The sequence below is a fragment of the Eretmochelys imbricata genome, chromosome 2, assembly GCF_965152235.1.
Source record: "Eretmochelys imbricata isolate rEreImb1 chromosome 2, rEreImb1.hap1, whole genome shotgun sequence".
NCBI classification, from domain to species: Eukaryota; Metazoa; Chordata; order Testudines; family Cheloniidae; genus Eretmochelys; species Eretmochelys imbricata.
In genome coordinates this window covers 179845040-179859755 of record NC_135573.1, presented here as the reverse complement: position 1 = coordinate 179859755, position 14716 = coordinate 179845040, and the positions used below count along the sequence as shown (strand labels likewise).

Below are 14716 nucleotides of genomic sequence, written 5' to 3'. Positions count from 1 at the left end.
TTTTCAGTCTCTCCTCATATAGAAAGCTCTCTCCAATTCCCCAGATGACTAATTCTTTCTGATTTTACCATTTCTATTTTTACTAGGACTATTTCAGATAGAGGGATGAAAAGCAAACTCAAGATTTAAAGTAAGGATGTACCATTGATTTATCTTTTTCTATGTTAAAACTATTTTTCTCTGTGTATGAAAGACCCACTAAAACAACAGGAGAAACTAATATAAGTCTCCATCCAGCAAAGCATTTAAACATGTGCTTAATTTAAAATACAGTAAGTAGTCTGACTGAAGACAATAGAACTACTCACATGTTTAAACTTTAGCTAGTGCTTATGTGTTTTACTGTACTGAAGCTTAACTGACTGCAGGAGAAATTGTGAAACTGAGTATACACAAATTGCTGAAATGCACAAAGTAAACAAACTTGAAAAATGATTTCAAACAAATCTTTCAATGAGAGTAATATTGGGTGTCAGTTACTAAAACACATTCAGGGAGATGAGATTTTTAACTTTATGGTCCCTTTAAAAAAATGTTTCCGATTGTTACGTTTGCAAAGAAAAGCTTACTTTGATAGTCTGGTGGTAGAATGTCTGACCTTGAAGTCACAGCTGAACAAGAAATTCAGACTGTCCTGCAAAATCCTAATGATCTTTTATCAGACCAACTTCTGATAAAGCTTTCAAGCCACACAGAGCTCGTGTCTCTCACCTACAGAAATTGTTCCAATAGAAGATATTATCTCACCCACCTTGTCTCTCTAATATCCTGCGATTGACATGGCTACAACTACACTGCATTAAACCTAATGCTGACAGTTTAAATGTTAGGCCTATTTTACTGCTGTTCTTTTCTAGGTCATATCCAGCTACTGTGGGATTGTGGACAGAGTTTGCATGTGTGGGCAAGGACTATGTGGAAAACTAAGTTTCCCTACCCCCAAAATCCAGCCTCTCCCTATTATTTTACAAAAGCCTTTGGATTTCCTCATGCTTTTTTTCTTGCCCCCTTCATGTCTCAGTGGCCTGGACTCTTGTGTACCACAGGGATAGGCTCCTTCAAATTACCCAATATAGATTAGGTAGAATAGATAGGCTCTTCCAGGCTCCTGGCCTAAAGAAACCAGAGTTGCACATGCTCATTTATTATTAGTCTTTTTGACTTTTTTTTCCCCTTCCAATTTCATCTTTCATGTTCTTAATCTCCATCGCTACTTGCCAAAGAAAAATGGTGAACAGGCACATAGCTCTCAGCAGGAGCTGCAGCAACGTTCAGAACAAGAAGAACAGCAAAGCTGACAGCTGTGCTTTTCTACACTGAGCACACTGGGTAAATCAACACCCCCAGCAGCCCTGCTGCCATCTGTGGAGTTTCTGGAGCAGACGGGTTATTTATAGAAACTTGTTTGCGCAAAGCCAATATTTACCTGTCGGAACTGTCAAATTTTGCAATCCATCCTTGCCATTTACCTTGCTGCTTTATATGTCAATAGTAGACTTTTTTCTAAAGAAAATACTGTTGCATTTTTAAAATATGTCCCCTCCCCATAAGGGCTGGTTATATTAATTGTACAGTACGAGTGCATCTGCCTTCCATGGGGCCTTTGGGATCCTCCAACATTGCTGTGAAGTTAAAGAGCTGTCAAAGTTGAAGAGTCTAATTCAGTCTTCTTGTTTCTGCAGCAGCAGTTCCATGGCATTCCCCTGCCAAGGCCAGGCTGAGATTTTATGTGAAAACCAGGAGAGGTTGCTCTGCTGAAAATCTGGCTGGTACTGTTACTGCCATGGATACAGCCATTATCTTCTGCATAAGCAGACGGGAAACTTTCTTGGGAAACTATTTCACATTTGCCCTTAAGCAAAATCTACAGTTGTTAAGTTGCAGGAGTGAAATGAATTGGTGATCTCAGTCCAGTTCCTAGCATATAGGGTCTACATCACAAAACCACACAACTGTCCCCTGAGCAAGCAGCTCCAGCAACAAGACCTAGGACTAGGTGGACATGGAGAAGGAACTAATATCTCATCCCTGTAAGTAGCCCATTAAGGTCAGGATTGAGACAAACTGATGGGGCAGCGAAGCTTGCTTGGATGTTGCCTGTACTGTCTGCTCCGTGGATATCCAAAGGACTTCATTTCCCAGAGCCTTTTGTGCTCTCTGAATTCCCTTAATTTTTTTCCCCTTTTTTTTGTAAATCAGAGATGAAGATTATAAATGGCAAACAGTATGCAACAGTTTACTTTTGATTATGTTATGTTTCCACTTATATACAGCATAAATGCTGTCGTCAGTGCTGTAGTAGCTAAGGTTTTAAAATCAGTTCCAGTTCTCTACAAAAGAAAAAGGACACTAAACTATCTAAACTACTACATGCCACAAGGGGCCACAACAGTGGTTCCCTAAACCCACCCAGCAATATTGTTAATTTATCCAACGTTACTCTTAGCCCAGCAGAAGAATCTGTCCTATCTCGGGGCCTCTCCTTCTGCCCCTCCACCCCCACGAACATGATACAGTTCTGTGGTGACCTAGAATCCTATTTTCGACGTCTCCGACTCAAGGTATATTTCCAACAAACCTCTGAACAACATACTAACCCACAGAGACCTTCCTACCAAGACTACAAAAAGAAGGATTCTGGGTGGATTCCTCCTGAAGGTCGAAAAAACAGACTGGACTTCTACATAGAGTGCTTCTGCTGACGTGCACGGGCTGAAATTGTGGAAAAGCAGCATCACTTGCCCCATAACCTCAGCCATGTGGAACACAATGCCATCCACAGCCTCAGAAACAACTCTGACATCAAAAAGGCTGACAAAGGAGGTGCTGTCGTCATCATGAATAGGTTGGAATATGAACAAGAGGCTGCTAGGCAACTCTCCAACACCACTTTCTACAAGCCATTACCTTCTGATCCCACTGAGGGTTACCAAAAGAAACTACACCATTTGCTCAAGAAACTCCCTGAAAAAGCACAAGAACAAATCCGCACAGACACACCCCTGGAACCCCGACCTGGGGTATTCTATCTGCTACCCAAGATCCATAAACCTGGAAATCCTGGACGCCCCATCATCTCAGGCATTGGCACCCTGACAGCAGGATTGTCTGGCTATGTAGACTCCCTCCTCAGGCCCAATGCTACCAGCACTCCCAGCTATCTTTGAGACACCACTGACTTCCTGAGTAAACTACATCCACCGGTGATCTTCTAGAAAACATCATTCTGGCCACTATGAATGTAGAAGCCCTCTACACCAACATTCCACACAAAGATGGACTACAAGCAGTCAGGAACGGTACCCCTGATAATGTCATGGCAAACCTGGTGGCTGAACTTTGTGACTTTATCCTCACCCATAACTATTTCACACTTGGGGACAATGTATACCTTCAAATCAGCAGCACTGTTATGGGTACCCGCATGGCCCCACAGTATGCCAACATTTTTATGGCTGACTTAGAACAACGCTTCCTTAGCTCTCGTCCCCTAATGCCCCTACTCTACTTGCGCTACATTGATGACATCTTCATCATCTGGACCCATGGAAAAGAAGCCCTTGAGGAATTCCACCATGATTTGAACAATTTCCATCCCACCATCAACCTCAGCCTGGACCAGTCCACACAAGAGAACCACTTCGTGGACACTATGGTGCTAATAAGCTATGGTCACACAAACACCACCCTATACTGGAAACCTACTGACCGCTATTCCTACCTACATGCCTCCAGCTTTCATCCAGACCACACCACACAATCCATTGTCTACAGCCAAGCTCTATGATACAACCGCATTTGCTTCAACCCCTCAGACAGAGACAAACACCTACAAGATCTCTATCAGCATTCTTACAATTACAATAGCCACCTGCTGAAGTGAAGAAACAGATTGACAGAGCCAGAAGAGTACCCAGAAGTCACCTACTACAGGACAGGCCCAACAAAGAAAATAACAGAACGCCACTAGCCGTTACCTTCAGCCCCCAACTAAAACCTCTCCAGCGCATCATCAAGGATCTACAACCTATCCTGAAGGACAACCCATCACTCTCACAGATCTTGGGAGACAGGCCAGTCCTTGCTTACAGACAGCCCCCCAACCTGAAGCAAATACTCACCAGCAACCACACACCACACAACAGAACCACTAACCCAGGAACCTATCCTTGCAACAAAGCCCGTTGCCAACTGTGCCCACGTTTCTATTCAGGGGACCATCATAGGGCCTAATCACATCAGCCACACTATCAGAGGCTCGTTCACCTACACATCTACCAATGTGATATATGCCAACATGTGCCAGCAATGCCCCTCTGCCATGTACATTGGTCAAACAGGACAGTCTCTACGTAAAAGAATAAATGGACACAAATCAGACGTCAAAAATCAGACATCAAGAATTATAACATTCAAAAACCAGTTGGAGAACTCTTCAATCTCTTTGGTCACTCGATTACAGACCTAAAAGTTGCAATTCTTCAACAAAAAAACTTCAAAAACAGACTCCAACGAGAGACTGCTGAATTAATTTGCAAACTGGATACAATTAACTTAGGCTTGAATAGAGACGGGGAGTGGATGGGTCATTACACAAAGTAAACTATTTCCCTATGTTTATTCCCCCCGTTCACTCCCCACTATTCCTCAGACGTTCTTGTCAAATACTGGAAATGGCCCACCTTGATTATCACTACAAAAGGTTCCTTCCCCCCGCTCTTCTGCTGGTAATAGCTCACCTTAAGTGATCACTCTTGTTACAGCGTGTATGGTAACACCCATTGTTTCATGTTCTCTGTGTCTATAAATCTCCCCACTGTATTTTCCACTGAATGCATCCGATGAAGTGAGCTGTAGCTCATGAAAGCTTATGCTCAAATAAATTGGTTAGTCTCTAAGGTGCCACAAGTCCCCCTTTTCTTTTTGAGAAACGATTTCACTTTCAAATTCAAAGGAGCTATCAAATGCCTGAAGGTAAGCATTCTGCAGGATCACCTGTTCACAGTCTTCACATATTACAGTGAGCTCACAGACTATGGCTAGATTAAGACAGGGAGGGTTTAAGATCAATGAAGCATTAAGGAGCAAAAGCAGCATTTTTCCATAAACAGTTCAAAGAATAAAAGATGAAGTGACTGTCAAGTCAGTGACCTCTGGAGCAAATACTAATGTAAGTAGGACATTATAAATATTGCAGTGTAAGATTTATGTAAATGACAGGAGGTAACCAGTAAACAGGGACAATAGAAAACCACAATCAGGTCTTTCAGGAGAGTTCTTTGTTTTTGTTTTAATATTAATCATAATAAATTATTTTACTTAGACCAATGCTTAGTGGGGAGGGAAAGAAGGCGAGGTGGAACAAGGATACATCTCTCCCACACTACATAATTTTCTCCTCAGAAGGGACCCACTCCTGTGGAATGGTTTTGGATTGCTATTGAATATTGTTTAAAAAGCACGTCAAAGCCACAACAGAGTATTTTCTGCTCTTACAAAAGGTCTCTATAAATTGCCCCAGGATAGATGTTAGAGAGCTCACAAGAAAGCCACTTTTCAAATTAATGGAACTGTGTACATGACTTTTATCTGTGTGTGAAGTGGGGATGTGGCATGTCAGTACATGCCTCTCGTAACAAAGAATAGATGTCGAATTATGAACGATGGTGTTTCTAGCACAAAAATTATAGAGCACACGAAACCCTTTTCCTCCCTGCCATCTCTCTAGTCTCCTGTTCTAGGCATCTGTGGATGAATCAGTTCTTACTATCTGCAGATCTGCTGCAGAGCCCGTTATGTGGACCAATGAGTGTTTATGAAAGAAGATGCCCTCAATTCACCCACATAGCTTCCCAGTTTCTACCTTCCTAGGTTTCTTAACTCACTCACTCTCTTTAGAGAGTACAATCAAACTTTCTTTTAATAACAGAAGAATTTCTTTCTAATCAGAAGGATCTCTGTAAGCAGAACTGGGACTTTCACACCACTTAACAGAATTTTGCTGCATTTGAATTCACTATTAGTGGATTCCACTCTCATGCCAGGTGGATAGAATTGGTCCCTTTCTGTGCTAGGAGGGCACAGCCGATGTTTGCCCCTGCTGCCTCAGAAAACAAAATCAAGCACCATTCCGAGCAGACTTTGCTGGTGAAACAGGATCACAGACATTAAGACAGCTAATGATGTCAGAGATGGTGGCAGGAAGTACAATCCCCGAAGCGAAGAGATAAAGTCAGAGGTGAAAGTAAGCCGGTAGCCCCAGTATGGATACTGGTAAGAGCCGGTGCGCTGTACCAGGACCGGCTTTCCCAGACGGCAATTTAAAGCCCTGGGTAGTGGCGGCGGGGCTCCGGCAGGGATTTAAAGGGCCCCGGAACTGCAGCCGCCGTTGCCACTACTGCCCCGGGCCTTTAAATCCCACCGGAGCCCTGCTGCCGAAGCCCTGGGGTAGCGGCGGCAGGGCTCCAGAGGGGATTTAAAGGGCCAGGGCAGTGTGGCTGCCAGAGCCCCAAGCCCTTTAAATCTCCGCCTGAGCCCTGCTGCCGAAGCTCTGGGGTAGCAGCGGTGGGGCTCTGGCGGGGATTTAAAGGGCCCCGGAGCTCCAGCTGCTGCTACTGCCCCGGGTCTTTAAATCCCCGCTGGAGCCCTGCTGCTGAAGCCCTGGGGTAGCGGCGGCGGGGCTCTGGAGGGGATTTAAAGGGCTGGGGCGGCAGCGGCTGCCAGAGCCCCAAGCCCTTTAAATGCTCGCCTGAGACCTGCTGCCCTAGCCCTGGGGTAGCGGTGGTGGGGCTCTGGCGGGGATTTAAAGGGCCCCAGAGCTCCAGCCCCCGCTACTGCCCTGGGCCTTTAAATCCCCACCAGAGCCCTGCTGCCGAAGCCCTGGGGTTTAAGGCCATGCCTCTTCCGGTTAAGGTCACACCTCTTCCGGTTGAGGCCAGGCCCCCCTGCTCAGGACTACGGCGTATGGGTCAGTCTTCTAACCTACTTTCACCCCTGGATAAAGTCATAGTGATGGTAATGAGGAGCTACACTACGCACTGACGGTGAGTAAAAGACAGTCCTGGACTAGAGCCCAAGTTATCTGGCGTGAATCTAGACCTTAAGGATTTGAACATTTTTGTTACTGGACTCCTCTCAAAATTGTTCAGTAGCAAATGACCCACTTTACTGGGACAAGAGATGCTCATGTGGGCCTGGCACATTTTAACCTTTCCTAGCATTTTCAGTTTGCATACTGTGAATTATTTTTTTCTGCTAAAATGGGGGCTTAGAACAATCTGAATGCTGCTGAGTAATATTTGGGCCAGAGTGGTAACAATTTGAAACCACGTCCTACAGTACTGGGGTGACTGAGACACCACAGAGGTATGGCTTAATGCTCTAATATCTGGATTAATTCAAAACCAGAGGCCAAGTTCCAAAGTTCATACTCAAGGACCATATCAAGCCATACATTTGAAAACCAAATTCCCATCAAAATCCTGCTTAAAAACAGATGGCACAATATGGCCAACGTTCATTGTTTCAATAAGGGTCGAGTTAAAATCTGAGCAAGGACCTTATTCCAGATGTGGCCCGAGCGGCTCTCTCTCAAGATGCCAAAAGCAATTGGGAGGAAGGATGGTCCTGTGGTTAATTCACTGCATTGAGGCTTAGCGAGTGTGGGTCCAAAATTCTGGCTCTGCCACATTCTTCTTGGATTAACTTGTGGCAAGTCACTGAATCCTTCTTTGCCTCAGGTCCCCATTTTTACAGATGGGAATAATACTTCCTTTCTTCCACCCTTTATCGATTGGACTTATTTAGATGGTGAGCTCTTTGCGGCAGGAATTATGTGTTTGCACAGTGCCTGGCAAAATGAGTCTCTGATCTCAGTTGCAGCCTCTACTATTACTTGCTTGGTTACTATAAGATGAGTAATAATGAGAAGTCCACTTAACAAAACACTTCCCAGATCATTTTTTTTCTTTTCTAGAATGAAGCTGGTTTAGACCTGCAGATTGGCAAGAGAGGGTTCAACACCCCAAATATGCTACTCATCTGTTTACCTCTAAATCAGAAACAGAATGTTGAATGATTACAGACTTGGCCAAGTGTTCCAATACAAAAGAAAAGACAATTTTTTAAATAAATCAAGATTCTCCTGAATCCATGGAAAACATATTAAACATTAATAAAGCCTTTGACAGCACATTTCATAGTCTACCGCTTTTTAAAGACATGGATACTATAGGTTGGCCGAATAATCAAACGGTTACACCAACAAACAGATAAAGGAGGTGCAGGAAAAGGAAAGAGAAAGAAGAGGAAAGGGTAATATGAGGAGGAAGAAATCCAAGGGAGATATAATAAGGGTGTGCATTGTTTTATGGAAAGTTTGATGAAGGAGGTTATTTTAGTAGAGATTTTCAGAGAACTAGGGTTACTCTGGGCCAGATTCTGACATCCTTACTCATGTTGAATAAATAGTACCTTATTCCACAAACAGCTACCGAGAAGTCAATGGCATTACTTGTGGACAAAGGTGCTACTACTAGGTGTAAGTAAATGTATCAGAACCTAGGCCCTTTTGTTCTGAATGCTTTGAAATCTAAAATGCAGAAAACTGCATGTGGCATTTCAACATTTCCTACAAGGGAGACTTCTAAATCACATAGTTTAATGCCTCCTCAGCTCCACCCCTACATCAGACAACATTCTTCTCCCTGGCGAAGTCTAAACGTTGGCAAAAAACGTAACTTCAAAGGGACTAAACAATGAGCAATGAAAAACCCTCAAAGAAGCCAAAACAATCCAGCTGATCATATGGGTAGGAAACTGAGATTCTCATCCCCGGGCAAGATCCACCAGAGCAATGTGCTGTCCACTGGCAGAGGCAAAGGGGGTAATAAGGGGCTCAGTGCTCATTTGCAGCCATTTCTGACATACCTGTGCTCCAGTGTGGAGAAGCTAAGAAGTGCAGAGCACCTGAAACTCCACTGTTCTGAGACAAGCAGATTGTGGGTCCACACTATGGAAGCAGTACATTTTTATTAGACACATATGTGGAAAGACAAAAGGAATTGTGGAAGCTCAGCACATCTCGGGATCAGGCTCTGAGGGCTAAATTTTTATCTGGGGTAACTTCATTCTCTTCAGTGGAGTTGGAGTTGCACCAGGGATGAATTTGGCCCTGAGAAACAGCCGCAAAAGGGTCAAGGGAGCATATGAGAACAGTAGAATGGCTCATAACTAAGAATAACCAAAGACCTATGTAAGCTTAGATTAGCTTGAATGTCTCCCTTCAGTAGCTGTCTTTAATAGAATCAGTGGGTGCCTGCAGTAACAGCCTCCCTCTGCTTTTCCTTCTCCTATACAGCAGCAGTCTGGTTCATCAAAGCAGGAGCTAATCTTTTATTTTACATTCTTAAATGAGTTTAATGTTATATAAGTCAATGTTTTAAGACCTTAAAATATAGCCCAAAAGATCTGGTTAAGCAACTAAGTACTTGGAGATTTGTTCACCCTTTTTTTCTCTTTAAACAAATTCTATAAATGTATCTTTTAGCTGGAGAATAATTACATTTTTATGAAGCTGCTTTATGTTTTCTAGCTAATTGTTTCAGTTGTAGATTGGCAAGCAATGTGCATGTTCCAGAAAGATAAAGCTGTCAGGTTCTAAATGTAACGGTGTACTTCAGGCTTACCAATGAACAGCATGCATTACTACATCAGCTACTACCATTAGGTAGGAAAAAAAGGTTGGAAGTGCAGAAACCTCAAAGGTCTACAATTTTTCATGCTGACAGATCTCTTCTTCCCTGTTATATTTCCATCCTCTTCTTTCTTAAGCACCGTTATTTCACCAAAAAGCAAAAACAAAAAACAAAACTACAACCTGAGATGCAGTGCCTACTGGAAGTCAGTGGAAAACCTTCAAGAGCAAATCCCTATGATTACTTCCAAACTGCAGTCTATTATACACGGTGCTACACATTCGCTTTACCACCAGCCTAGGTACTAGTCATTTCAAAAGCCCAACACTCTACTAGGTGCCAGGTTAAACTACTCTCTATTTAAAGACCATGAAGAACAGTGTTGGCTCTTGATGAGACATACACCACTGACCACAGGGGGTTTGGATTATTGTGCTTGTAAATCGGTGGTTAAGTGTTCTGAATTACTACAAGGGCTGAAGTGCTGTTGTCAGACAGTCAAACACACTTTGCTCACCATGTCTATCTACCCTGAAAAATGTACATCAAGTAGCAGAAATGTGTTCTGTTCCTTCTTCTTTTCTTTTTAAACGTACAACAAACTTTGTATAAGAAAAAATCTTCAGAACTCTGTACTATTTTTAGCAGGGAAATAAAATGAGTTGAATGGCTGGTAAAAGGTCCTGTGTGGAAACTGTATTTTTTATCATTTTATTTATATTTTTGGCTGTATTTTATGCTCATTTTAACTGAGTTCTTTTCAAAAGATGCTTTTAAAAAAAGATACTGTAGATTAGAAAAATGACCGCCTTGTTTAAGTTTGCAAAGGCAAGGTTTGATAAAAAAATAACCTGTAAAGATAGAGATATATACATTTTGGAGAAGTTTGCATTTCCAATGATAACCATGCATTTGTAGGGCAAAATAAAATGTACAGTATTAACAGATTATTTATACAATTTAGATTGCATTTAATAAATGCCCTTTTTTCCTTATCTAGACTTACAAATCCAAATACCCTGATTGCCCTCTTCCCCCTTGTGAAGCATGATAGATCATTTTCACAGACTTCTACAATAGAGTTGGACATTTTAAAGCTACAGTAAAAGCAGCTTCTGTCCCATGTGCTGCTCTTCCTTTCAAAGGTACCTTACCTACTTTGCTTAAAGGCTTGGTTCCGCAACCCTTTTTCACATTGGCTAGCACAGGGATAGGCAACCTATGGCACGCGTGCCAAAGGCGGCACACGAGCTGATTTTCAGTGGCACCCACACTGCCCGGGTCCTGGCCACCGGTCTGGGGGGCTCTGCATTTTAATTTAATTTTAAATGAAGCTTCTTAAACATTTTAAAAACCTTATTTACTTTACATACAACAATAATTTAGTTATATATTATAGACTTATAGAAAGAGACCTTCTAAAAATGTTAAAATGTATTACTGGAACGCGAAATCTTAAATTAGAGTGAATAAATGAAGACTCGGCGCACCACTTCTGAAAGGTTGCCGACCCCTGGGCTAGCACTTCCCCATGGGGGGAATCCCCTTGAGATCAATAAGACTGTTCGTGTGAGTAAATACTACTTAGCACAAGTAGAGATCATAGAATCTGGCACTAAGTAAGCAGTTCCTAGATAAAAATGAAAGCTGATTTATCCAATATTAACTTTATTTTGACACATCTGTGTCTCTTCTGTGGTATTCTCTAATCCATTAAACACTGCACAGTGAAACCATTGACTAAAAATGGTCACACAAAAGCTATTAACGTTGTTAATGTGATGGCTGTCATCTCGGCCTACACACCAGAGTTCAGTTAGAACTGGTGATCTCCAGAGCTAAAAGCATGAACTGCCTGTTCCTGGAGCTCAAAAGCCAGTGCTCCATAACTGGGCTCATAACAGCCTCATGATCTGCTATACAAGTGGGCACAGATGGGGCACCTGGAACACACACTTATCAGGCGGTTACACGACCACTGGTTCAGTCAGAGTGGTGTTAAAAATGGCGGAAAGATTTTTTAAAAAAATGTCCCTAGGCCTTTGAGGCTTTACTTTAGTGATCATTATTTGTACCAGTTGATTCAAAGAACAAAAACCTCAAACTACTCTACTAGTACAGGCTGGAGATCAGAGGAGTTCAGGTGCAGGCTTTCAGCAAGAGCTCTGCTCATTCATTATATACCAGAATTATTGCTTTTTTTAACCACTGACTCACGGTGAGCGCCTCAGAGTTTTCCTTTTGCTTTAACAGAAAGTGCAGTTTGACATTCGGCACCCAGCTGTCTGTTTTCCTCCACAGGACAAAATGCCTTCGCTAAAGATTGTGGGTGAAATCCAGTCTCCACTGACGTCAATGGGAGCTTTGCTATTGACTTCAACGGGGCCAGCATTTCTTTCTGGGATTTTTGTTTTGTTTAGGCAACTCCAGAATCCATAATCCGACTCTGATGTGTGTAAGCACCGAAGTCTGCTACAAAGATTGTGCTGCAAAGCTCAAATGTTGTGATCTGGGCCTAGCTCCCAGAAAACCTACAGCACTCACCCTTCACTGATCCGCTGCAGCACCAGCTGCACAGAAATGTTCCACTTGGATCTTTACTATCAGGAGACACAGTATACACCCTGATCCCCTACACACTCTCCCCTTACCAGAGTACCTGTGCCTTGGACACAAGTAATTTGCGCTGAAGTTATACAGGCACTTGTGGTGGCTAGAATACAAGTACATGATCAAAAAGGGTCAGAATTCAGCTCCAGGTGTCTGCATATGCAAGAGAAGGTCATGATGAAATGTATGCAATTCTACAATCACAAGAATTATACAGCTCAACCCTACAACAAAGAACAACCACCTCTGGAATCTTTAGTTCAATAATCCTTCTAAATCACAGCTCAGACTAACTTCTGGGACACATAGCAGCAAATCCTTAGTGTTTAAATTTAAAAGTATATAAATAACTCTGGTGCTTTCTTATATTTTTCAGGATGCAAATCATCATACATTTCTCCTACTGAGAAAAATGAGTCTTATCTACTAGCCAATACTCTATATTGCCAAACAGTATTTAAAAAAGTGAATATTTCCTCCTGGGGTCAGGCCTCACAGCACATGCTCTGTAATCCTAAAAGCTGCCATACAACCAGCAATTTGTTTGTCTTACAAAATCAGTGACAAAGTGCTGGTGCTCAGGTTTGTACCACTACACTGCCTGATATTTGCTCCAGTGAAGAAATTTCTATTTAAAAGTCTTTGGCTTATTGCATAAATATATTAAAAAATCATAGTCATTAAATTCACGGGGCCTGATCCTTATTCAGGCAAAACTGTTACTAGCATCAGTGAGAATTTTGTCTGAGTAATACTACAGATCAGGCCCACGGCTCTCAAATAATGGTAATCTTGCAAGCAAATTTGGGGTGATTTATACGTTTGTGCAACATGTGAGAATCAATTATTTCATCAACCTTAAGTTCCACCTATGACCAGGCTATTCAATTAGAAACCAGCACAATTCCACTGGTTTCAGCTGTAGAGGGGACCTACATTAAGAACACACTTATCTCACACCATGTTGTTGCCCTTTGGGTTTTTAGGTTAAATCAAACCTGGAACTCAAAAGGAAGACTCAGAGAGTGACAGCCAATAAGAATCAAAACAGAAGAAAACATTTGCACAACTACTATGAATGGAATCCAGAGAGTTTTGCAAAGTTCTACTAAATAGCTATCTAAAAATGGTTTACTATGGCATTTAAAGACAGAAAAATCCTGGGCCAAACTTCTACATATGACAGAGCCTCTCACTGTACCAAAAATCACTGTACCTATGCATGCAAATTGGAACTTCTGGCTCAAACTGTGTTTGTGCATGTCTGCTTACCTTATCTGTGTGAAAGAACAGCCATTTGCGTAGAAGGGTGGGAGTTTATGGGCATAACATACATCGTGTAGGGCTGCCAAGTTTGTTTGGTCATATTCCTGGAAGTTTCATCACATGACATAATCTTTAATTTAAAATTAATCTTTAATTCCTGGAGACTCCAGGACTGTTGGCTACCTTAGTTGGGTGCATCACTGGCAGTTTGACCAGACAATGAAGTAGCAAAAACTAAGGGGAAAATGTTGGTCTCTTCTCTGTGGATGTGGAGAACCTTTTTTGTAGCCAATCCACTTCACTGATAATAGGGGAAAGGAGACTCTCATGTAAAGGGGCAGAGCCAGAGGTGAGGTCAGTAAATCTCTTTCTTCCCTGCCAGAGGGCAAAGTGAGTGCCACAGAGGCTACCCTACTCATTAAATTGGAGGACTGGCCAAGGAGTAGCTTTGCTTGTGCCCTGTGGCCAGTGGGAGAAGATTCTTTCACCCACTGTGTTCCCCAAGTTAACTCAAGCTATATGCTGGGGAGAGAATTTTGCCCTAGATGACTAAAATTGCAGTACGTTCCCCTCTGAAAATATTTGGGACAGTATCTATAGCGCACATTGCTTCCTCCTTCATACTATCTCACTGCCTGCTAAAGGATACTGAAACCAAAACCAAAGAGCTAGATTGTGGTGTGGGTGTAAGGGGGGCATATTACACACATTTATAGAAGAACAGAAGAATGGCCATACTGGGTCAGACAAAGGTCCTTCTAGCCCAGTATCCTGTCTTCCAACAGTGGCCGATGCCAAGTGCTTCAGAGGGAATGAACAGAACAGATAACCATCAAGTGATCCATCCTCTGTCGCCCATTCCAGGTTCTGGCAAACAGAAGCTAGGGACACCATCCTTGCCCATCCTGGCAAATAGTCATTGATGGACCTATCCTTTATCAATGTATCTAGTTCTTTTTTGAACCCTGTTATAATCTTGGCCTTGACAACATCCTCTGGCAAAGAGTTCCATAGGTTGACTGTGCAGTGTGTGAAGAAACACTTCCTTTTGTGCATTTTAAACCTACTGCCTATTAATTTCATTTGGTGACCCCCTAGTTCTTCTGTTATGAAGAGGAGTAAATAACACTTCCTTATTTACTTTC

The 14716-nt window shown here is 42.4% G+C and overlaps 1 protein-coding gene across 2 annotated transcripts in view; it reads right to left on the bottom strand.

Moving 5' to 3' along the window:
• The window catches only part of ELMO1 (engulfment and cell motility 1), a 417191-nt gene that overhangs the window by 83062 nt on the left and 319413 nt on the right, over nt 1-14716 (bottom strand). The gene's annotated exons all lie outside the window — the stretch shown is intronic.